The 25,472-nt window shown below is 35.3% G+C and overlaps 1 protein-coding gene across 2 annotated transcripts in view; it reads right to left on the minus strand.

Annotated features, from left to right (window-relative positions):
• Nucleotides 1–25,472, minus strand: part of unc-104 (kinesin family member unc-104) — a 439,225-nt gene that overhangs the window by 288,839 nt on the left and 124,914 nt on the right. For both annotated transcript variants that reach the window (XM_069849498.1, XM_069849500.1), the window contains one exon: nucleotides 90–149. The gene's annotated coding sequence lies outside the window, so the exon portion shown is untranslated. The remainder of the gene's footprint in view (nucleotides 1–89; nucleotides 150–25,472) is intronic.

Consider the following 25,472-nt stretch of genomic DNA (forward strand, 5'->3'; position numbering starts at 1 on the left):
TTGTCACATAGGAGGTTTCACAAAAACAACGATATAGTATTTAGTTTCATAAATGTACAGTATATATCAAACAAAACATTCCATCTTACCTTGTATCGTATTTCTGGATCACTTGTCACTTATCTGGACATAGTCGCCAGCTGACAGACCTAAAAAATAAAAGCAAATCATAGTGAAACAGAAACTAGAGCTGCTGCGTATACAGTCAGCACGTGGATACGTTTCGCAATTGCTTCAACCTACTTCACAGCTTTTCCAATAATGGACAGACTGAACGGAGCACCTTACATGGAGGAAGTTTCACACTCGCTAAAGTGGAACACTTATTATAAGAAACAAATTGCTGCCTTTACAAGAATATGTGGCATAACTTTCAAATGTGATATCTATAGTATGTTCTATTGAATTCGTCATTATTGTTTAATATTATACAGATTGAAACTACAGTTTCATTCAACCTCTCCGTGGAGTTGATCGCTCCTTACAAAATACGAACGAAATTCTATACAACCTATATCGTACGTACTCTGTAATTTTATGGGTAACAAGTGTCGTTAAAAGGGTTATCAACACAAGTGCAGTGATCATTATGAGGTTACAAGCGTAGTCTGTCATTTTCAAGACATTTAGCAATGCGTCACATTGTACTCTCTTGAAAGCACCTTAACAGGCTGGCATCAATCAATGTCACGGCAGAGTAAAGATGATCCTATGAGGTACCACGTAGACGTACTCCTCCAGGTTCCCCGGGGGAAAAAGTCCTTGAATCAGATCCGGCGAATAAGGTTACCAAGGAAACGTTCTTTCGCGTCCATTTTCGTTTTCCTGTATATGTCAACTGTCGGGTATCTTCACAGTGCTGGATCACTGTTCAGCTACATCTACATACTCTTGCCTTACGAATAAAGGCACATCTTCCAGCAGCTCCAATAGAACTCTATCCACAATCACTCAAAAATGGTGAGCACTGAGTCTCTAAGGTGCACGTACTCCTTCACTTTCTCCCATAGGAAAAAAAACCATGAGCTGGAAGTTCATGAACAATTTGTGTGGCAGACGCTCCAGCATTTGTTAGAGGACGCTCCACTTGTTTTTCGAGAAAAAACATGTGGTTATGGTGGTCCAGCACATTTCACGCATGGATCTCGTGAATATCTCAATCAGCATTTCCCTGAGATATGGACTGGAAGAAGAAGCTCTGTTGAATGACCGGCGCGCTCCCCAGACTTAACCACACTGGATTCCTTCCTATAGCACCATGCCAAAAATTTTGTTTACGAGATACCAGTAGACAATGAAGAAAAACTTTTTGTAAGAACAAAACAGTAGTTGCATGCGATGTCATTCATACATAACCAGCAATGTTAGAGAGAATGTGACAGTTTTTACAAAGACGTTACGACTCCTGAATAGTTAGAAATCGCCATTTGAACACATCCTTTAGAAATAGAGTAGGGCCTATGTTGTGCATAGCACTATGGATAAAAGAGTATCATAAATGTGTAATAAAACATTTAAATAATAAAATCTATGAACACTGAGTTGCAAGTGTTATGACATTTAAATTTTGACAAAAATTACTCAACTGTCATAAATATTGCCTACTTCCCGGTACCGGTACATGGTTTTACAACTAGTATTAGGCTTATAACTGCTAAATTAGCTTGGACTTGGGTTCTTTAACTCAATTATTCCTTATAACACCCTTTACCAGTCCCAGACGTTCTGGCGCAAAGTTACAGAAACAATCTGTATTTAATTTTTCAAGTTATTACTAATTACTATTATTCATTTCCTATGGACCCAGGATAAAAATAAAATATAAAACTCCAACCATCCATCATTCGTTTATTTCATATTGTAGGATTACACTTCGTTCTTTTGTTTGAACAGGCAGTAAGTGCATCGATTGACCAAACTATGATATTGCTACCATTTGTTTATTCCACCTCCATATCTCCACTCCATTCCAATTAAGCAATCATGTGTGTTTTTTGTTAATTTATTAGTCGGCTTAGAGTCATTTTAATTGTCTTCCTTTCGGATCTCGGCCGCTTGACATCCCATTGCTCCCTACAGCTTTTCCAGCCGAATTTCTCGGTCTGTAAGTAACTTAATCGTTTACTTTACTTTTATTTCTCACTTTATAAATTACCTGCCGTATGTGTTTATCTTTCCATAGCTAGTGTATTATTTTGCATTTTAATATCGTTGTTGTTCCTGCAATAACTCCTATGTGACATATTTATCGATTTTCAAATTTTTGCTCTATTAAATAATTTTAAAAGTGATACAGCAAATAATAAAATCTCCTATATGTAATTATATTTCTTTGTTTGGAAAAAGTAAGAATTCACAGTCTGATATGTACGGCTGCCATAGGATTAATAAATGTGTTTTTTCTTCCTACTGAAAAAATTTTATATTTTGCACATAGGAGTTATTGCAGGAACAACGATGATAGCTATATTTTATATACATCTCCTTTAATATCTATTAATTTGAATTTAATTATAGTAAGATACACTAATTTTTATTTTTCTACATCTAGAATTAAGCTAGTTGGAGCATTCTCTTATTAAAATGTTTAAGTTATTTTAAAACACATTAAAATACGATAATTTTTCAATATTATTTCAACATGTCTCAAATGTCAGATTACCGGTACCTTACATTTTAGTATGGAACTTATTATGGTGTTCAAGGCGAAAGCGATGCTGTTTGAACATTATAACCCGCAAAGTTCCATGTTTACTTCAGCACCAGCTTGACGTGAACAGAGTTAACTATACAACCACTGATCATTCTCTCATTCCTATCACTTGAATTCCTTTTCATTTTTCTCACATTTCTACTAATTTTCCTATTCATCTTCATAGTTCCATCCCTAATTTTCGAACTAATTTTTCTAATACTTGTTTGCAACCTCCGCTTCCTACTACTACTACTAAAACTACCACCACCACCACCACCACCACCACCACTACTATTACTAGTACTATAATACTGATACTGCTACTACAAATAATGCAACTTATACTGCTACTGCTGTAGGAAAATATTACGGGGCCAAGAGAGATAAAGTTACAGGAGAATGGAGAAAGTTACACAACGCAGAACTGCACGCACTGTATTCTTCATCTGACATAATTAGTAGAGATTTTCATGCACTTTAAAAAATCTCAAAATATGCACGCATTCATGCACTATCAAACTATGAAACATGCATGAACAAACGAAAAAAACATTAAAATATGAACTTTCATTTTTGTTCCAAATTTCTTATTTCACGTTTTTATTTTTTACAAAGTTAACTAACAACATTTATAAATTGGTTTCTGTGAGGTTTCTGTGCTTGTCAACCAATATGTTTTTGTACACAGAGAATGACCTCTCTACATCGCAAGAAGTTATGGGTGCAAACTTAAATTAAACTTTTTTATTTAGTTTTTTCCTTCATTTTCTTTCTTTACTCCTGGTTCCTGAAGCTAAAATAAGGGATATATAAATCGAGAAACTTAGGTGTCCACTTACAACCATTAAAACATGCATTTAAACTGAATATAATCTATATTATATACGTGATTAAGCTAAAAATTGCTTAAATATGCATTATGCATGTTTCTATTCCCAAAAAGGCCAAAACATGCAAATATCCTCGGAAAAAGTACATATATTTTGAACCGGAAAGTAAAGTACTAAGTTTGAGCTATGTCCTATGTTCCTATAAAAACATGCATTTGCATGAAATTCTCGTCTCTAATAATTAGGAACATTAAATCCACAAGTTTGAGATGAGCAAGACATGTAGCACGTATGGGCGAATCCAGAAATGCATATACTGTTCTCCAACCAGGAGATTAACCGTGAAAGGAATGTGCTTACTATTACGTCATTTATTGGAGCGAAGTAGATAGATAATATTACCGTTATAACGTCAGTTGAAAAAAGATCCGCTCTCATGCATATGTTATTTCCTGTATGGAGAGATTAAAAGACCAGGAGATTAACCGTGATCTAATTTTGTAACTAGGATAGTATAAGTACAGTATGTGTGTATCAGTATTATCGTTTGTGCTTTCAGATAGCCAATGGAGATGCGTTTACCCACGTGTGTGACCTTATGACATCTTATGACATCAACAATCATTCACAGCATTGCCCCGCTGCGTCTCATTCCCCTGAGACTTTCTCCTGGTTGGAGTACAGTAGAGTGTTAGTTGTGAGGCCTGAGTGAAAAAGACCTTTGGGGATGCCGAGACGTAGGTGGGAGGTTAATATTAAAATGGATTTGAGGGAGGTGGGATATGATTGTAGAAACTGGATTAATCTTACTCAGGATAGGGACTCATGGCCGCGAAACCAGGTGGCCCGGGTCCGAATCCCGGTCGGGACAAGTTACCTGGTTGAGGTTTTTTCCGGGGTTTTCCCTCAACCCAATACGAGCAAATGCTGGGTAACTTTCGGTGCTGGACCCCGGACTCATTTCACCGGCATTAGCACCTTCATTTCTCATTCATACGCTAAATAACCTAGATGTTGATACAGCGTCGTAAAATAACCCAATAAAATAAAAAAAAAATAGGGACTCATGGGCGGCTGATGTGAGGACGACAATAAGCCTCCGGATTCCTTAAAAGCCATAAATAAGTTACATTGTAAGACATGTTTAGGTAAGATTTATTTTATTTGTTTTCATTTATTGTTTGGAGATTGTTATAGTTATTTTTGTATTTATTATTCCTAGGGTAGATATATTTCAAATTATTTTATTATGTTGTTAAATTTCTTGAACACACTGTATAATATGATTTCATTCTCTCTTCTCGTCCTTTCCTTTTTTTCACTCACCATGTCACTCATACCTACTTAGAATGCAAACTGTCACAGCACTGTCCGCAATATTACTGAAATTACAGTCGGCAAGTTCCACGTCCGTCTTGTATGAGAGATCCCTAGGCAGGATCGTACTTACGCCTTGCAAACGATGAGGTCTAACGCTCATTAAAACTTCTCAACTCCAATACAGGTAAGCGCTCACGTCGGTGTTTACTGTTCACGCTGGACGTACAGACCTACCCTCCCTAAAAGAAATATATCAATACTAACAACTAGCTTCTGCGAATCTATCTGTAAGTTATTTCAAGCCCATTTCTACTAAGTGAGAAACTCAATACAAATATCTATTTATATAATTCGTATTCATTTAATGAAATCTAAATGTAAGGAATTCCTACGCAGAACACGAAACATTAAAAGAAAACTGCTAAATAGAAAATAAGCTTTATATATAGGGCGACCCTTATTTATGTCCAACTTTTTATTACACTGTAGTAAGGAAACCAATCAGGTTAAGTGACCCATTCCACCGCTAAAATGTACTGTGTTCCATACCATTAAAAGCATACTACTAAGATTTATTTTAAATCATCCGTCCTCAAGTGAGGTTGACCACTGGGATCCGGAATTAACAAACATAAAAGATAAAGGGAAATGAAACCAGCAAAATAATGATTCGATTTGTACATTAAAACAAAAATTTACGTGTTAACATATTATCAATATCATCTTTTGAAATTAAAAACATCATCTCGCAAATTCTTAAAGATTCCTTGCTGATTATACAATTTCATTTATACCACTCAGAAGGCCGTAATTAAGGATATGCTAATTTTAAATAAAATCTTTTATTTCTAAGTATAATTTTATAGTCTTCTTCTAAGATTTTATTTTATAATTGATAATCAATGGTACTTAATTATTACATTTTATTTTTATAACAATATTCATATTTAATTGATTATATTTGTTTGCTATTAATTTCCGGATCCTCGTGGTCATCCTTAATTAAGGCCGGACGACTTATTTCTCTCTCCCTCTCTCATGATAGTGTCATTTTATTTTACTTTATTGTGTTCTCAGTATGGTCCGAAACATTTAATGTAATCAGAAAAATGTAGTGTAAATATTAAAACATTAACCATGGCTACAAAACTGTGTACGATCGAACACGAATTGCTGCTCGAATGGAGGTGTGGCAGTCCCCAATTATGGTGCAGAGATAGTGGAGAATGGTGAAAGGAAGAAATGCGACGCTGGACTACAAGACTTTTAAGAAACTTCACGCCAACTTAATTCGCACTGGCTAATTTACGCAACAGAAAGGTGCTGGCCGACCAAAAACAGTGATCACAGAGGAGGCCAAAGCAGCTGCTACTGAGGCCTTCCAGAGAAGCCCTGAGAAATCCATTCAACAGTACCAGGGAATCTGGTGTATCCTAATGGGTCCGTGAAGCGGTTGCTAAAGGGAATGAATTGGCGGTCATGGAAGCCATACTTTGTGCAAGCTCTGTCATGTGAGGACTGCGATATCAGAATGGAGTTTGCGGAGTCTCCACTAGCATGGATTCAAGAGGAACCTAACCTTTTGCGACACATTCTATGGTCAGACGAGAGGAGTGTGGTCGGGTGCCAAATGAAATGCTTGTGAGAGCAGTACAGAACGTTCAGCCACGTCTGGAAAACTGTGCAGCTAATGCTGGTGCTTACATCGAATTTTAATATTGGTCGAATTTTAAGCAATGCTAATGACTGGAATATTAGTTCATGCTACTTTGACCATGTCATGTTAATTCATTTACTTGTGATAAACGAATAAAAAGTTGGATATAACTATGGGTCGCCCTGGATATTAAAAAAAAAAACTATGTATCAGCCGTTGTCTACGCCTTGACTTAGGCAATTTCAACGTTGTATGAAGTCACGATTGTGGTTCGAACCCCGCCTCGGCATGGATTGTTCTGTGTTGTCTTAGGTTAGTAGTGCTCAAATGAGGCGTTGTGATCACATATTATGCAATCATAAGAATTTATGTAGAGTAAAAAATGTGAATTGAAGACATCGTGAAGTGTTCTGATTTTAAGTAGCAATGAAATCTATACATTTTACACAACAAATATCAAATAAATATACTGGTATCATTACAGGAGTAAAAACTGTTATAGTCCACACAACTGACGTGTAAATGAATTTGTGTGTTACTATTCCTTAACTTTGTTCGTCATTACCGTAAGTAGCTATTTGAAATAATATTCTTATTATTATTTTAATTGTTATCAATTTTATAAGTTTTCATATCTTACTAGTAGGCCTAATATGTTACTACTACCCGTCCCTTGTAAATTGACTGGTGTTGATTCCACGAACTAACAGAGTGCGTCATACCTCTCCACGAATAATTTTATTCCCTCAGTTCACAGCGCTCCGTAATTGCCTACGTCTACGATGTCTTGTATAGGCCTACAATGAAAGTGGCGAACTCAACAATAGTAATAACGCCCTACTGGTGTAGGAGAGACTGTTGTACCTTGGATCATTTTTTTGTTTCTAATTTTTGCTGCTACCTAGCCGACTCAAGATTGTAGAGAAAACCGCTAGGTAGCTCTGGTCATAGTTTCGGTTTGATTTATTACAAAGTGTGAGTTCTGTGGACAAAACAACGTTTTTGGTACCAAAAGTAAATACTTCGTTCATTTTTATATGTTTTCTAACACGAAACCAAATTGTATTTGCAACTATCATTCAAGTACGGTGTGTTCTCTATCATCTGATGAGTAAATACATATGAAGAGTTTGCGGGAAAAACGATGAATATCACAGTTTTCTTAAGGTTGATGGCATTATCTAATTCAATGGATTACTGCGAAATTTAATGTTGTTCTTATGAAAAATGGTAAAAAGGAGAATTATCACCACGAATACAGTAATTCTTTCCTTTATTTTCTATAGAAACAGCACTACATCTTGCAGTTATAGACTCAATTAGATCATTATGTAATCCTTAATAGAAATGTAAGATTCACCGTTTTTCCCGCAAGCTCTTCATATGTTAATTTCCATGATTTATTCTCATCTCTAGTTTAGACAGTCTTATTTGTTTAAACGTGCACCCTCTTGTACCTTGGATCACAAAACATATTTTACTGAGAAACAGTACATGAGTACATGATGCTCTTGGTTTTTGTTTTTCTTTTATTTTACGATCATGTCACGAAGTAGAGTTAAAAGGACCCTAATTGATACGGATGCCTTGAAGAAGGCTGTTGAAGCAGTTATGGCTCCTCCAGGAAATAAATTCTCAATCAGAGAAGCCTGGAAATGATGGCAAATACATTTTTATAATATTATTGTGAGTTTTTACAGCTATATTTCCACCTATATTCCCTGTGTTCCAATGTTCCAAGGTACAAGAGAGTAAGAGTCAAGGTACACGATCCTGTTGTACCATGGAACACTTCACATCTCTCTTTATTTTATTTTTTCATCCTTAATAGATATGTGTAAAACAGGAAAATACTTGTAGGAAGTTATTAATGAATCTTCATTAATTATTTCAAGCATTCTTTCATTTTAAAAAATTTCATTTCTCAAAATTAAAAAAGATAAAATTTGAAAACTGATTCGAGGTACAACATTCTCCCCTACCCACAAATCCTAACACGCGATATGATCACAGATGTTAAAGCGTGTATATAAATAAACTTGACAAAAAAAAAGCTTTCTTTGTCACAATATTCAGAACAAGTCTGGAGATGACTACTAAGTCTAAAAATAAACATACTTTTATTTTGCAACGGAAAAGAACTCTGTATGCAATGCCGTCCGCTCACTTCCTTCTTGTTCTGACGTTATGAATGCATAGAATAACTTGCTGGGACTTCATAAACTATGCGCCGTAGTTTAGGCAGTATAATCACAATGTTTCTGATACAGAAACTATTTAGAGTTAAATATCACTTTATGTCTATTCTGTGTAGGCGGTTCTAATGTAACATGTTATGTGCTCATCTGTTTGGTGAATTGTCTTATAAACAAGGAAAAATTATTCTAATGATCCAGATTAAAAGAAAACTGTAGCAGACATATCAGAAACAGCCATTCATGCGTCAGGAATGATGTAAAAATGCAATTACATCAAAACCTTTTATTTTGCTTCGTAAGGTCAAAAAGTGAAAGTAAACGAGTCTAAAATTATATTTTATTTTTCAAATGTTGAAATATTCAAACTAAATCTCCACGCCTCGCCTTCATTCACAGAACAACAAAATTTCACGGTTACATTACAGGGTTTTAAAATACAAGCGGCAGTGTTTCAACAAGAGGAAGACATTAACATAACAAAGGAGACACACTTGTATTATAGGTGAAACGTAAAGTTCCGTAGTTACTTGCCGTAAAAGCGTACAGGAATAAAAAGTACAGACCCTACCTAAATGAGTGCTTAGAAACAGCTCCCAGTACTTCAACAACTGGGACATAGGTACTGCTTCAATAAGCAATGAGTGATTATTATTATTAGTCATCATTATTATTATTATTACTATTATTATTATTATATTATTATTATCATCATCATCATTTCCTTTTCATTCTTTTCTGACTTAGTTACCTCATCATGAGTGATGCCTTACTGGTGTCATTTATGAGGTACAAACTTGTATTCAGACAGTTGACTAACAAGAACATGATATGTGATGGTTGCTTATTGAAATCAGTAAATTACAATAAGTAAAATTTCAATAAGTAAGGATGCATTGTTCGTGTGCACTTTATTCATCTCTCCTAGTGCCACATAAGGATAGTGCTGAAAAGTTAGATTTAGAAGATGTTTGTGACGAATTTATAGAGAGAATAACATTTGCATCACTCCGTGCTACGTAATAGTGAGTCCACTTTCGTATTACAATATATAGTGTTAAAAAGAATTCAAGTCCCCAAGTTAAAATGTTTATATAATTGTAACCCTCTATTTAATTACTAAAAATCGATAATTGTGCAGCACAGCTACGCACAAGATACTGCGGAGATTTTTTTTGTATATAGTTACTAGTATGAAGGAACAAATTGGCATTCACATAAAATACAAAAGAATGTTACCTACAAGTAAATGGAACATAGCCCCTGGACCTTATACTAACTACATGCCTTACAAAATCGTTCTTAGATCTCCTTTTTTAGCATATTACAGTATATTGTATAGGTCTATATTATCCGTAGTCACATCAATATTACGAAAAATAATAACATTAAAGGGAGGATTTATGAGATTCTTTTGGGAAATTATGATCAAGTGTTTGAGCTCACCCAATGCTTTTAAAAAGTTGGCACCACTGAAAGAGGGTAGCTGCGAATATATTGAATAAGCAGTCGTGGACAGCCGATAAGGGGTGGTCCTCCAGCTTGGGGGTTGGGCGAAGGGCTAACAACCCATCACCGTAAAAAACAGCTTGTTACGAATTCCTACAGTAAGCCTCGGAATAGGACTGATTCTCTGGCACGACCACAGCAAAGGAATAAGGTTTTGAGATTTGGCACTTGGAACGTAACTAGTCTTTATAGAACAGGAGGGGTAACATTAGTAGCAAAAGAACTAGCTAGATATAGAATAGACTTTGTGGGAGTACAAGAGGTTAGGTTAGATGGGAATGGCATATCACAAATAGGAGATTACTTGTTGTATTATGGGGAAGGAAACAATAATCACCAATTAGGAACAGGATTCTTTGTACATAAAAGAATAAAATCAGCAGTAAAAAAGGTCGAATTTATCAGTGACAGGTTATCATATTTAGTACTTAAGGGTAGATGGTGCGACATCATAGTTATAAATGCTCACGCCCCTACAGAAGAGAAAGACGACTATATAAAGGATAGCTTATATGAGGAATTGGAACATACTTTTGATCAGTTCCCTAGATATCATATGAAAATTTTATTGGGGGATTTCAACGCTAAAGTAGGACGGGAGGATATTTTTAGACCAACTATTGGAAAAGAGAGCCTACACGCAATTAGTAGTGACAATGGAGTTAGATTAGTCAACTTTGCCACATCGAAAAATTTAATTGTCAAAATTACAACATTCCCCCATAAGGATATACATAAATATACTTGGACTTCTCCAGATGGATTGACACACAACCAAATAGATCACGTCTTGATAGATAAACGGAGACATACTAGTATAGTAGATATTCGAACTTTCAGAGGTGCAGACTGTAATTCTGACCATTATTTGGTGATTGGAGAATTAAGAGAAAGATTATCAGTAGCCAAGCGAGTAGAGCAACAAGTTAATATTACTAAATTCAATATTTTGAAATTAAAGGACGAGGAAGCTAAGCAAAATTATCAGGTCGAAATTTCGAATAGGTTTGCCACTTTAGAAAGTTCCGACGAAGTTGAGAAAGAATTAGATGTTAATAGCGTGTGGGAAAATATCAGAGATAGTATCAAAATTGCAGCTGAGCAGAGCATAGGTTATTATGAAACTAAGAAAAAGAAACCGTGGTTTGATGAAGATTGTTGCATGGTAGTAGAAAGAAGGAAACAGGCAAAATTGAAATTCTTGCAGGATCCAGTTGAGGAGAATAGAGATAATTATTTCAATGAAAGACGGGAAGCAAGTCGTACACTTAGGAATAAAAAGAGAGGTTACTTGAAGGAAAAACTGAATGAGGTAGAAACAAATACTAAGAATAAAAACATTCGAGATTTATATAAGGGTATAAAGGAATTTAAGAACGGATATCAGTCAAGGGTAAACGTGATCAAGGATGAGAATGGTGACTTGCTTGCAGACTCTTCATCAATCCTAAACAGATGGAAAAACTATTTTGCGCAACTACTACATGTACATAGGCCAAATAGAAATGATCGGGACGATATTGAAATACAAACTGCTGAGCCATTTATACCCGAACCCACGATTTCAGAAGTCGAAATTGCGATAGAAAATCTGAAAAAGTACAAGTCTCCAGGTATCGATCAAATTCCAGCAGAATTAATACAAGAGGGTGGGAGTGCATTATATAGCGAAATTTATAAACTTGTACTTGCTATTTGGGAAAAGGAAATTGTACCAGAACAATGGAAGGAGTCCATAATTGTACCTATTTTTAAAAAGGGGGACAAAACGAACTGTGGTAACTTTCGAGGAATATCACTTTTGTTGACGTCGTACAAAATTTTGTCCAATATTCTTTTGAGGAGATTAACTCCGTACGTAGATGAAATTATTGGGGATCATCAGTGCGGTTTTCGGCGTAATAGATCGACTATTGATCAGATTTTTTGTATTCGGCAGATGATGGAGAAAAAATGGGAGTATAAGGGTACAGTACATCAGTTATTCATAGATTTCAAAAAGGCATATGACTCGGTTAAGAGGGAAGTATTATATGATATTCTTATTGAATTTGGTATTCCCAAGAAACTAGTTCGATTAATTAAAATGTGTCTCAGTGAAACATACAGCAGAGTCCGTATAGGTCAGTTTCTATCTGATCCTTTTCCAATTCACTGCGGGCTAAAGCAGGGAGATGCACTATCACCTTTACTTTTTAACTTCGCTTTAGAATATGCCATTAGGAAAGTTCAGGATAACAGGCAGGGTTTGGAATTGAACGGGCTACATCAGCTTCTTGTCTATGCAGATGACGTGAATATGTTAGGAGAAAATACACAAACGGTTAGGGAAAACACGGAAATTTTACTTGAAGCAAGTAAAGCGATCGGTTTGGAAGTAAATCCCGAAAAGACAAAGTATATGATTATGTCTCGTGACGGGAATATTGTACGAAATGGAAATATAAATATTGGAGATTTATCCTTCGAAGAGGTGGAAAAATTCAAATATCTTGGAGCAACAGTAACAAATGTAAATGACACTCGGGAGGAAATTAAACGCAGAATAAATATGGGAAATGCCTGTTATTATTCGGTTGAGAAGCTCTTATCATCCAGTCTGCTGTCCAAAAATCTGAAAGTTAGAATTTATAAAACAGTTATATTACCGGTTGTTCTATATGGCTGTGAAACTTGGACTCTCACTCTGAGAGAGGAACATAGGTTAAGGGTGTTTGAGAATAAGGTGCTTAGGAAAATAATTGGGGCTAAGCGGGATGAAGTTACAGGAGAATGGAGAAAGTTACACAACACAGAACTGCACGCATTGTATTCTTCACCTGACATAATTAGGAACTTGAAATCCAGACGTTTGAGATGGGCAGGGCATGTAGCACGTATGGGCGAATCCAGAAATGCATATAGAGTGTTAGTTGGGAGACCGGAGGGAAAAAGACCTTTAGGGAGGCCGAGACGTAGATGGGAGGATAATATTAAAATGGATTTGAGGGATGTGGGGTATGATGATAGAGACTGGATTAATCTTGCACAGGATAGGGACCGCTGGCGGGCTTATGTGAGGGCGGCAATGAACCTTCGGGTTCCTTAAAAGCCATTTGTAAGTAAGTAAGTAAGTTGTAAGTAAACACTCTTATACGTCGATGGAGTTTTGCTGTTTGCTAGTAATGTGGGATACGAAAATACTGCTATTTATATTCCGAATACCCGGCACTCCGTTACCTGTAAAATCTGCCCGATCTGAGCAGGTATTCACGGCGCGATATCGCAATCTATACACTCAACTGTTCTAAGTATCGATTTGTAGAGGAGAGTGTTGGCTCCGCCCTGCACAGCGCGGAGGGGATCGAGCCGCTCCTAAATTTTTGTAAGAATGGTGTACATGTGATTCCTAATCAGGCAAGACCTGCCCTACTAAAACCAAATCGATATTTCCAACTTTGAAAGAATAAACATCCATGACCTACCTCAGAGAAACTATCACACGCAGACAAATATTTCTAAAATTTACATCAGTTTGAGCTACATCAGTATAAACGGCACATAGCAATGAAATTATTCGTCGTGCACTAAGTAATAAAAGGTCAAACTTTCGCTTTTCTCATTTTACGCAAAATAGTGCATGTACAAGAACTAGGAAGAAAATTTGTCAGCGAATAAAATCTTTACGGATTGTGGCGAAGCAATTGCCATATTCTAAGACTTAGCCCTTACGCGGAATAGCTCACAGCGTGAGTTACTAAAAAGCTACCCCCTCGGGGAGGCCTTTCCCCTTAACGGGACATAACAGGTTATTCTTATTCTTATATAATTATTATTTTATAATCTCATAAAAAAAAACTCAGTTTGAGTAAACGTACGTAAATAATTTTTCATAAATTTATTGTTTCGCTATCTACGTAAATAAGCGTAGGGATATATAATATAATTAATAAGTTCGTATTTACAGCATATTGTAATCTGCTGCACGTAAAGGAAGATTTACATAATTGAGGGATTCAGTGAGAAGATTAGAGAGGGAGCTATATCATAACAAAACGATAAATTGAAAAGCTTATATTAACAATTTAAAGAAATGACTGGAGATCTCGAAGAGGAGATTGAAAATTGGAATAATTAAATTTTTCATAATTTGTGGTATAGCTCCCTCTCTCATCTTCTCACTGGATCCCTCAATTATCTCCTGAAGTTAGTTGCCTCATGAGTAATGTCTTATTGGTGTCACTTATGAGATTCCAACTTGTCTTTGGGCAGCTTCTACAAATTATGAACAATTTAATTATTCCAATTTTCAATCTCCTCTTCGAGATCTCCAGTCATTTCTTTAAATTACAACAAAGTGGTATATTGCTAATGTGTACTGTAACAGATTTCTTTTCTTTTTTCTTTTTTTTTTTTTTTTATTTTATTTATTTTTTTTGCACGATCGTGTTTTTTGTTGTATTTACAGCTATTGTTGTTAGGCCTTGAAAGTTAGAATTTTCACACAAAAACTTGTTGCTAGGGAAATCATTCTTCATAACATATAACTATACTGAAATAGACCCATTACATTGCACTTATTGTTATTTAGTTACCACTATAGTGCAGTTTTGCGAAGGCTTTGAAATAATATTTCTCTAAATTTTCAATGCAAAATGTATTGTATTTAAAATTAAAAAATATGATCCTGCAAAGAATGTTGTACAATACAAGTTTGTGAAGTGCAATACAAAATCTCGGAAATTGAAATAATTGCTCTGCTCGTTTTTTAAACTTTTCGTCAATTTTGTAAAAGTAACCTTGTATTGTAATATACTATTTTTTCCTCATATCATGTACATACCTTCAATATTACAAGTGAGACAAAAACCTATGGCACTAATTTGTGTCGTCTGTTTGAAAAGTTTCATGAATGTTAACAGTTTTATCTTCAACTGATCATAATGAATCCAAAAAAATATAATACCAAGCTAAAATGTCCATTAAACGTCTGTTGCAATATGTATCGTGTATGAATATATTACTTTGGCTGAACTAAGAAGAGTATGCCATATGTTTTCCTGGTTCTGGTACTGACCCAATTACACAGTTCTCACAAAAATGGATCGTTGAGAAACAGAAAATAGCAGTATGGTATATTTAAATATAGCTATTACATTTTCGTTTCTAAAGATTTGTACGATTCCATCGAACATTATTTCTTTGTTCCTGGGAATACGTATTTACTCAATGACCGAGATTTCGGTACCATAGAAAATGAATCAACTGGTCACATTTATATCACATATTAGTAGTATCGAACTGTGACAAATTTCAGGATAAGTGATCAATTTAAAGTAACATCAATGGTAAGGGAAGACTTAAATATCAGAAACAGCAAAGTTGTTAACGAGTGAAGTTCCTGGATCTAGCTTTATGTGCGAAAGTTTGTGAAAATGAAACCTCAGGTAGCATTTTTTATAAGAACATATTCGGACACTAAAGAGTGACAATGTTTTTTTAATTGGTTATTTACGACGCTTTATCAGTTGCGTGGTTATCTAGCATCTGAATGAGATGAAGGTGATAATGCATGTGAAATGAGTCCAGGGTCCAGCGCCGAAAGTTACCCAGTATTTGCTTTTAGTGGGTTGAGGGAAAACCATGCAAAAAACCTCAACAAGGAAACTTGTTCCAACCAGAATTTGAACCCGGGTCCACTAGTTTTACGGTCAGGCATTCTAATCGTTACTCCACAGCGGTTAACAAGAGTGGCAAACATTGTACCCTCCTGAATCCTGAGACATTTGTTGTTTTATTTTTAAAGTTCAATATAATTCTACACTTAAAAAAAAAGTCATTGACATGAGGAAAAATTCTGAAAAAAATTCTGCAGGTTACAGTTAGGGCAAAAATGCAAGTATATTATAGTATACAGAAGAATTGAGAAAGTTACATAACGCAGAACTGCACGCATTTTATTCTTCACCTGACACAATTAGGAACATTAAATCTAGACGTTTGAGATGGGTGGGCATGTAGCACGTATGGGCGAATCCAGAAATGCATATAGAGTGTTAGTTGGGAGACCGGAGGGAAAAAGACCTTTGGGGAGGCCGAGACGTAGGCCTAGATGGGAGGACAATATTAAAATTAGTGCTGTTGATCGATCAAAATATTTAATCGATTAACTATTTTAATTTAATCGAATAATCGAGTTTGAGTTGAGAAAATGTTTTATTATACTGTAACACACAATTATTGTTAAATTTAACTTGTGTTCGCTGATAAGCATAAGTATTAAACTAATATTGTATATCTGTATATATTGTATCGTTATATAACAAAACAACCATTTTAATTACTTACCAACATATTCATTATGAAGCTTATAATTTATTGTGTCAATTTCTCCGGGAATTTTTGAGACAAACATAAATAACAAAAAGTATGAATACCCACATAGTTAATACTGCTTCATCCATGATTTTAAACATGTGAGTGCATTCACATGCTTCGAATTAAGTGCCGCTCTACGTTTAGTAACAAAGTTTCCTGTATCACTAAACATGAAAAAACTTTTTTCCTGTCAAGCACTTCTCCACGATCGTTCAATTCAAATCTAAACGTTTCATCGAGTTTACCTCTCAAATTCTCATATGACATAATGGAGTTTACACTTTTCACAAACCACAGAAAACTGATTTTTTTTTATCAAACTAAACAACCTTCATATACAGACTCAGTATAGAAACTGTAACTGCAAAAGTACAGCGATCGAAATAAAAGACTGGCCCCTATTGTAATCGAATTACTGGATTTTAAAAATAGAAGGTAGTTACACTCTCACTTGCGCACAGTGTGGATATGGCTATTTTAAAAGGGATGAGGGGGATGAATCCCAGAAAAGTATGTATTTCATATGCTAGGAAGATGAGCTGACAACAAGGTGGAAGTTTTCTTGGAAAAAACATAAAACTTAATAAGGGTTTCGCATTGTGTTTCAACTTTCAATAGAGGTAGACTACGTCACTGAACTCATATTTCCATCTCTTTCTGAAGTGTTTGAGCAAAGATTTTTCCTACTCTACCTGGTTTAGTTAAAAAATAACAGTACTCTTGTGTTTTTAAGTAAACAATTTCCGAGAGAAAAATATTGTCGGAATGTTTAGTATGAGTTTGTATTAACAAAATAATAATATCAACTACAACCGACTAATTTTAATCGACACGATTATTCGATTAAATATGTTTGATCGATTAATCTTACAACATAAATTGATCAATTAATCGATTAGATTAATCGATTAAATTCCACAACACTAATTAAAATGGATTTGAGGGAGGTAGGATATGATGGCAGAGACTGGATTAATCTTGCTCAGGATAGAGGCCGATGGCGGGCTTATGTGAGGGCGGCAATGAACCTCCGGGTTCCTTAGAAGACATAAGTAAGTAACAACAGAACTTATGGTGGTGAGAGTTTTTCTTCTTGTTCCATAAGAAATGGGCTTCTTGACTTGTTTCGATATCACAGGAAACCATCCTACCATCGATTGATTGCGCCGCCGCACAGTGGTCAATTTCTCGATTTTAGGAGGACAAAATTATTTTTTGTTCTCTACTGGCAATAGCATCGGTTTTTTTTTACTTTCCTGTTAGTAATTGACACTCTTAAGATTACAAGACGTAAAATTTAATAATAATAATAATAATAATAATAATAATAATAATAATACTATCAAAATACATGCGATACAACTAGAAGTTAACTTAACTAAATATCAACTTCATGTTGATAATGATAATGAAAATATAATATTTATTATTATTATTATTATTTATAATTTTTACGAACATGCCCTACTGTTACAAGATATTTAGATACAACTAATTTATAAACATTGTTAACTTCTACAAATATTATATAAATTACCTGATATTATTGTAAAATGAAGACGGTATTCTTTCCCATCAATCACAGGAAGAGACGGCCTTAATCACTATCCTCTTCTGAACTCCCATCCGTTGAACCATGGGCAATGCTGTCCAGTCTCGGTGTTTCCAACAAACCTAACACTTCACTGCCAAGGGAACTTTTCTTTCTTGGTAATTTCCTTTTGCTTGAAATAAGCGGGTCAGAAGAAATTAGAAGCATGTGCAAAAGGTCCTTGTTACAATTTATTCTTGAGATTTTTCGAGTGTTGTGTTCTCGGAAAAATCTATACTCTTTATGTCTGGCTTCTTGGGCATCTTCTGATAACTGTCCAATAGGCAATATCATGTTGTTCATAACATCTGCACCATGTATAAGTATTTTATGGACAGTGGCAGGCATGTAGTACCATCCATACAATTTCACATAGAGATCAACAGTGTCTAAGGCATACTTTTTTAATGCACCAATGTTCAGGCTATATCCACTTGACATAACGTCCAAAATTACGGAGAAACGATGGATAAGAGTTTCATCAACGCCAGTTATTTCAGACGATTTCTTTGAATTCTCGAAAAATCGGCGAGAAGTGTTGCCATCGTTCGTGGTACCACTACCTGGTTTCACAACATCAACTAAAAGGCCCATTTCAGTTCTAAATTTGTTAATAATTTCTTCTTTCCTTGCCTCATAAGCTACTTTCTTCCTTTGATCCCCGCGTACCTGCCACTTCTTTATTTCTATTCTGTACCCAATATGAAGCAAACACTCAAAAAGTCTAATTCTTGCATGCAGTGTCGAAAGTCCAAATTCAAATGCACTTTTATTTATAGGTAATGACTGTATTTTTTTCAAATCATTCATGTCTTTCGGCTTAGCACCACATATGTAACACACTTGGGCTGAAGGATTATCCATGAGAGCGTTGCATATTTTGCTGTCGACCATAGTTGGATTTTGCCAGAGAACCGTTTTTCGCCCAGACTCTTCATCTTCACCCAGGAGTTGTAAAGGCACTATTGAAGACAAAAGTATTTCAGAATCTGTAGCTCCTTCATACCCCGAAATATTTTGTTTGTAAAGGGAATGGCCTGAGCTCCCGTCACACCCCCATTTGTAAGTCATTTGAATTTTGTGAATTCAGTTTTCTTCGTTTTGAAAGGAATGTTCAAGAACTTCTTTTTGAACAATAGATAAACGCTCAACAGTGTGGTCAAGTAAACAGTGTAATTTTACTTCTGCCAGTGAATCTGTAATTATTATCGCTTCCTGACTGGGATAGCATTCTGATTTTGCATTTAGCAGTCTATAATATGGCGGGTAGATGTTTGCGCTTCTTTCTTTCGCACTTTTTTGTAATGCTACATATTGATGTTTTGTTAATTTTAAATCAACAAGCAAAGCTAGTGCCTCCTCTGTTGTATATGTATTACAATTAGGCTCAGTGGCTGGCTGTTGGCAAATTGTTTTTATTTTCCGGACTGATCTCGGACTTTTCGACACAGATTCTTGAATAATTGTTGCTACATTTCTTTTACCTTCATACGTAAGAGACATCTGTGTTGCCAGGGCAAGTTCTTGTGACGAACAAGATTTTGAAAGATTTTCCACTTTTCTTTTCTTTGTTTTTACACTACTCGAAGAAAACAGTTTCCTTGGGCGCCCTCTAACTGCACCCGAGGCTTCTCCTTGGCAAGATTCCTCAGTAGGTATTGGAACTGACAATTCTACATCAAGCCATTCTGAATATTTCTCTAAAAATCGCGACATTGTCCTATTACATGACCTCCACCTTCGTAACAGGTTACATGAAAAAATTCTAATTTTTTTTAAAAGTTCTGACTTAAGGTTTTCATCACAACCTTCAAATTTCAATTTTGACAATGCATATGAAAGTAATTGTTGTAACACTTGTGATGGCCTTGCTTTCATTACACAGTTTGTGCTTTGGAGAAAAGTGAATAGATCGCGGCGCGTAACTGCAGTCGCACAATCTGCAAGAAAGTAGATATTTTGAAAAAACGGGCAAACCTCGGCAAATAAAATATATGCAAGCTTAGAGATTAAGGTCTAAGGAAATTGACTGCTAAGATTTTATCGTGACCCATCGTGAACCAATTTTTATATTCCAAGAGCAAGTTGCGAAATATATTTAAAATTATAATATTTTACGCGCATAAGTGTTAAGCATGTACGCCCAAACTATTAATGTTATAGACTTGGAATAAAATGTAAAACATACCTTCAACATTCTTCTCCATTCCTGCACAACATATTTAACGAAACACTTCACCAGTAACACAGAACCACACAAGAAATGCGATCGCTCCACACTGCAGATAACGCACGACTGAGGGATACGCAAGAACCCATAACTTTGACCCTCTCTCAAGTTTAATACAAACATCGAAGCCATAAACTGTATTCAGTTTAGAAAGCTTTGGTTCTTTGTTATCGCATTCCCATACAACAAAACATCATCAGGGAAACTCGAAATTTCGACTTTTGTCCTCCTAATATCGCGATATTGACCACTGTGCGCCGGCCCACTCCAACTTTGACAGTCTATGTTTTTTTCTTATGAAGTTCGTTCAGACTAGTTGAAGATTTTATGTTCAATTTATTTTGCTAGAATAATGATTTTTTTAAAATTGATTGCTGTATTTTTCACCTGCTCTTTGAGGAAATAACAAGAAGGCATGAAGATCTCATCTTGGCAGTTTCAATTCTTCGTTTTTCTTTTCTAACATCCAATTCTCCGCTCCATATACCAAGACTGGAATATTGTTTTATACTACTTCAACTGAGTATTTCGTCTCGGTTTGTTTCATAAACTTTCTTTATTGTACCACACATCCAGTATCATTTCTTTTTTACAAGAGGATCTTTCTTTCTCTCTCTTTTGTCATCGGAGTCTGCAGAGAATTTAATTAACGTCTTTTTTACTATGGTATCCAGTATCACACTAATTAATTGTATAATTACGTTTTGTAGCAGTCCCGATTAATGGGTCCTTTTTTTTTTAATTTCCATGACGATGGCATGTTTTTAAAGGTCTTTCATAATAATAAATTCCATCTTGTTGTTCACGATTACATTTATTGATTTTCTTTGCGTCCTTGTTTCCTAGGAGATCGTTATTTCTTCACATTATTACTAAGAAATTATATTAGGGAAGAAGGTACATCTTTCCAATTGTATAAAGTATTTATAATTTAACATATTACACATAGCTGTCACGACGGTCAAATGGCTAGAGCACTGGACTCATAATCCTGTGGACCCGAGTTCGATCCCCGGTGTACTTCCGATTTATGACTTTTGTTGGACAATCTCGTGATCCAGGTAATACAGGGCTTCTCACCGGGAGCTCCGATTCCCCTGTCGCATCCAAACAAATCTCCATCATCATCTCATCTCATGACAGGTGTAGAATAGACCACCGACCCTGGACAACGTCTCTGTCAGTAAATTGGTCTACACAATCGGCTTTATATGAGTGAAATGACGAAGAGTGAAGTACCCGTCATTAGTAAAAAAAAAGTACATATCAATATATTTCAATCCTGAAGAAATAAAATTTGGCATACTTACAATACAATTCCTCTGTCTCTGGCAGAAGATCAGCGCATTCGTAATGAACCACAGTACGGCCGTACCTACATCAGTAGCAATTGTGAAATTTCGCATGTTAATACGAGTAACTTCGGGTCATATTCACAGACATTCTTAGCGCGGGCTTCCGGTAGATGATCAGCGAACTAACGTTTTTCGTATTCATAAACCAGTGTTAGCGATGTACAAGTAATCAGTCGATAGCCGGGGCTAGTTTAGCACGCTCGTAGCGCGGGCTAGCGAAATGTCTATGCATAGCACCCTTCGAGACTAATGAAGATAGAAACATCATTAAAGTAATGATATTGTTTCTTAGACAATTACCTTTCGATCTTACAATAGAAAATAGTAATGTTTCATTTTAAAATATGGCATCAGGTATCATAACTGTTAAAAAATTGAATACTTAAATCTGCTTCCCTTCCCCACAGTAATAGTTTATTCCAACAAACGACCTTCTGCAAATTATATTTTCCTCGAGCTACAAGTACAAACACTTTACATAAATAGGCCTATCCTGTATTAAGCATCTTGTCTTTTAAATCACATTAATTAATTAACAAACAGTAATTTTAAAATCTGATATCATCACAATCATAATAATCACCATCTCTATCAACATCATAATCGACTCAAGGTCCGTATCGAACATAGCGAAAACACAAGTGTCATTTATAGTTGTTAAAATGTATATTTTTTCCCATTTTGGATGTTCAAAGTCTCTGTATGCAACGAATTTGCACTCATAGTTTGCCATTCTGCCATACAGAAGCTGGCTATCTTGAGGAGAAGAAAGAAAAGTAGAGTACTTTTTTTTTATTTTGGACGGGGAGTGTGAGTATAAATGAGGGAACCTTTGAAAGTATTCCCATTGTAGCCTATAATGGCGTAAAAGACGACAAGACTTCGAATTCTCATTATTTTTATCGTCCCTCTAATTCCATTCTTTCTTTCATCTTGCGTATGCTACAGATAAAAGGTATCAAGAAATTCAATTAGGCCTACAAAATGTAGTCAGCGTTGTAAGAATGTTTTCCTTCCCAAGAAATCTACTTGGAAAAAGAAAAGGTAAACGGTTTTATTATTGGGAATGGATCACACAATTCACTCGCTTCAGAGTTAGAAAGAATTATTTGCTGTGCACGCTGAACTTCGAATTTTTTCCACAAAATGTCGCAGTTAATTCTTTGCAATTAACGCAAGACCTTATAATGCTGGACTGGCAGTCAGACAGCTCAACAAATCTGAAGGGGAAAAGATCCAAAATTGAACGTAAGATAATAGTATCTTTAAGACCACTGTGCTGAATTCCGATAACTCAATATATAATATCAAATTATTTAATGAGTGTATTTCCGTCAAATTACTCATCAAAAATGAAACAATAACAAATGATTACATTATATAAAATTCGCTAATGTTAGATATAATTGAAGGATTAAGAACCATAGTCGGCCATGCGCCACTTACTAAAACCGTAGAAAACAAGGGTTAAAATAAAGTTATTACCATAATTCAATGGCAACATATAGCAAGTAATATAAAGTATACACATTGAAACCGAATGATATATCAATCTTAATTAAACTATGGTATTCATTTAACTTTAACCCTTGCTTTCTCCGTTTTTAATAAATAGCGCTTGGCCCACTATGGCTCTGAACCCTTCAATTTAAGCTATGTATGTTGCAAACGTTTTCGCCAATCAATTGGCACCTTCAGACATTAATAAAATATCTCAATTCATTACAGAACATGTTCACAATTATAAAAAAGCCTATAAATTAGATAAACATGATAAAACATTTATAAATTAACAATAGTTGGTAATTATTATATTACTTACTTATAAATGGCTTTTAAGGAACTCGGAGGTTCATTGTCGCCCTCACATAAGCCCGCCATTGGTCCCTATCTTGAGCAAGATTAATCCAGTCTCTACCATCATATCTCACCTTCCTCAAATCTATTTTTACATTATCCTCCCATCTACATCTTGGCCTCCCCAAAGGCATTTTTCCCTCCGGCCTCCCAACTAACACTCTATATGCATTTCTGAATTCGCCCATACGTGCTACATGCCCTGCCCATCTCAAACGTTTGGAATTGACATTTATAATTATGTCAGGTGAAGAATCCAATAATTATTATATTACATACAATTGAAGTCATCCAGTAAGGGATGGGTATTTCATTTAGTGATTTAGTTGCAATTATAAATAAATTTTGTAAGCTTGATATCAAAAACGTGTTGAGAATTAAACAACAGTTGTATCCACTCTTCATTATTAAATTGTTAATTAAAATGTCTATTTCTAATACTGCATGTTATAATAATTAAAACAACTATTATTATACATGATGAAGAATTACACTCATATATAAATAAATTATCGGGATTAAATTAATAATCAAAATTCAATGTATTTAATGGTTAGAATTATATTGTGAGTATATTAAAGTGTGAATACATCTTTAAAATCAGACCGATACATGGGGTACCAGGACGGAAACGGCGATATATAGGATAGGCGATGTAACGTTTGCAGAGTGATCAGTTCCGATAGTAGGTCTATAACTTCGTGACTAATAACACGTTTGAAATAAATGCGATCTCGTTCGATTGGGTATGCGACTACGATGCGAGCATGACCTTGAGTTGGTGCAGCGAATGAGCGAGGCGCGGGTGGGGGGCCGCGGCGACTGGCGGCCATTTTGGGCACGGGCGAAAACTTTCGAGCAGTATATCTCGAGACTCGGATGTGCTAGCGCGCTGATTTTGGTGCTAAACGAAAGATCTCGTCTAGATATGTCGATTTAAGCAAGACTTATTTACGTAAAACCCACGGCCGTGCCCCGACACAGCCACACTCCGAATTTTGAAGTATTTCACCGTTGACCATACAGTCTATCCATTTTGTTTCACTGTTGGTTCTCATCATAACCATCACATTTCTACTCGCTTATTATACCATTCGATGGAACTTTCCATTTTCCTTCCTTCACCAACATTTCTTCTCCCCGAAAAGTTATAAAGCATAATTTTGTATGGTATTCTGTGTGTATGGTTATGTCATTTTTCTCTGTATTCTGTCATAGCATTATTTATTATTGTTATTTTTAGTTTACATCGTATTCCCTCCTAGAGTTTGTAGTTAGCAGTATATTTCAAAAACCTTCAAAAGTATATTTCTGCTCATTTGAATCCTTTACTTCGTTCAGTCTATCCAGGCACAACCTTGACTTTGTATAACTCAAGGACTACGTCAATTCTTGCTTCATTCAATAGTTTCCTTTTAGTTGCTTCTCTGAGTAAACATCAAAGATATATAATAATAATAATAATAATAATAATAATAATAATAATAATAATAATAACTTTATTTTTTCTGGCAGGTTAAGGCCGTGAGGCCTTCTCTTCCACCCAACCAGAAGATAAAAAGGAAATACATGATAATATAATGTTAGTACAACAGAAGGTTAAGGGTATACTTAAGACAAGATCGAAACAGAAAAATATGCATAAGCCAGAAGATTATCGAACTTAAATACTTACACTAGATGACAAATTAAATTACATGATTACTTTATAAACTAGTTACAATTGTGAATTTTACTATATATCATGGGACACTGTGCGTTCTAAAATAAGATGTTTCACTTTGGACTTGAAAGCGTTTAAGGTCGGGCAGCCCTTATCATATGTAGGTAATGAATTCCAAGAACTTATAGAGCAGACGTTTCTAAAAGCGTACTC

Source organism: Periplaneta americana, chromosome 16 (genome assembly GCF_040183065.1).
Source record: "Periplaneta americana isolate PAMFEO1 chromosome 16, P.americana_PAMFEO1_priV1, whole genome shotgun sequence".
In the NCBI taxonomy this organism is placed as follows: domain Eukaryota; kingdom Metazoa; phylum Arthropoda; class Insecta; order Blattodea; family Blattidae; genus Periplaneta; species Periplaneta americana.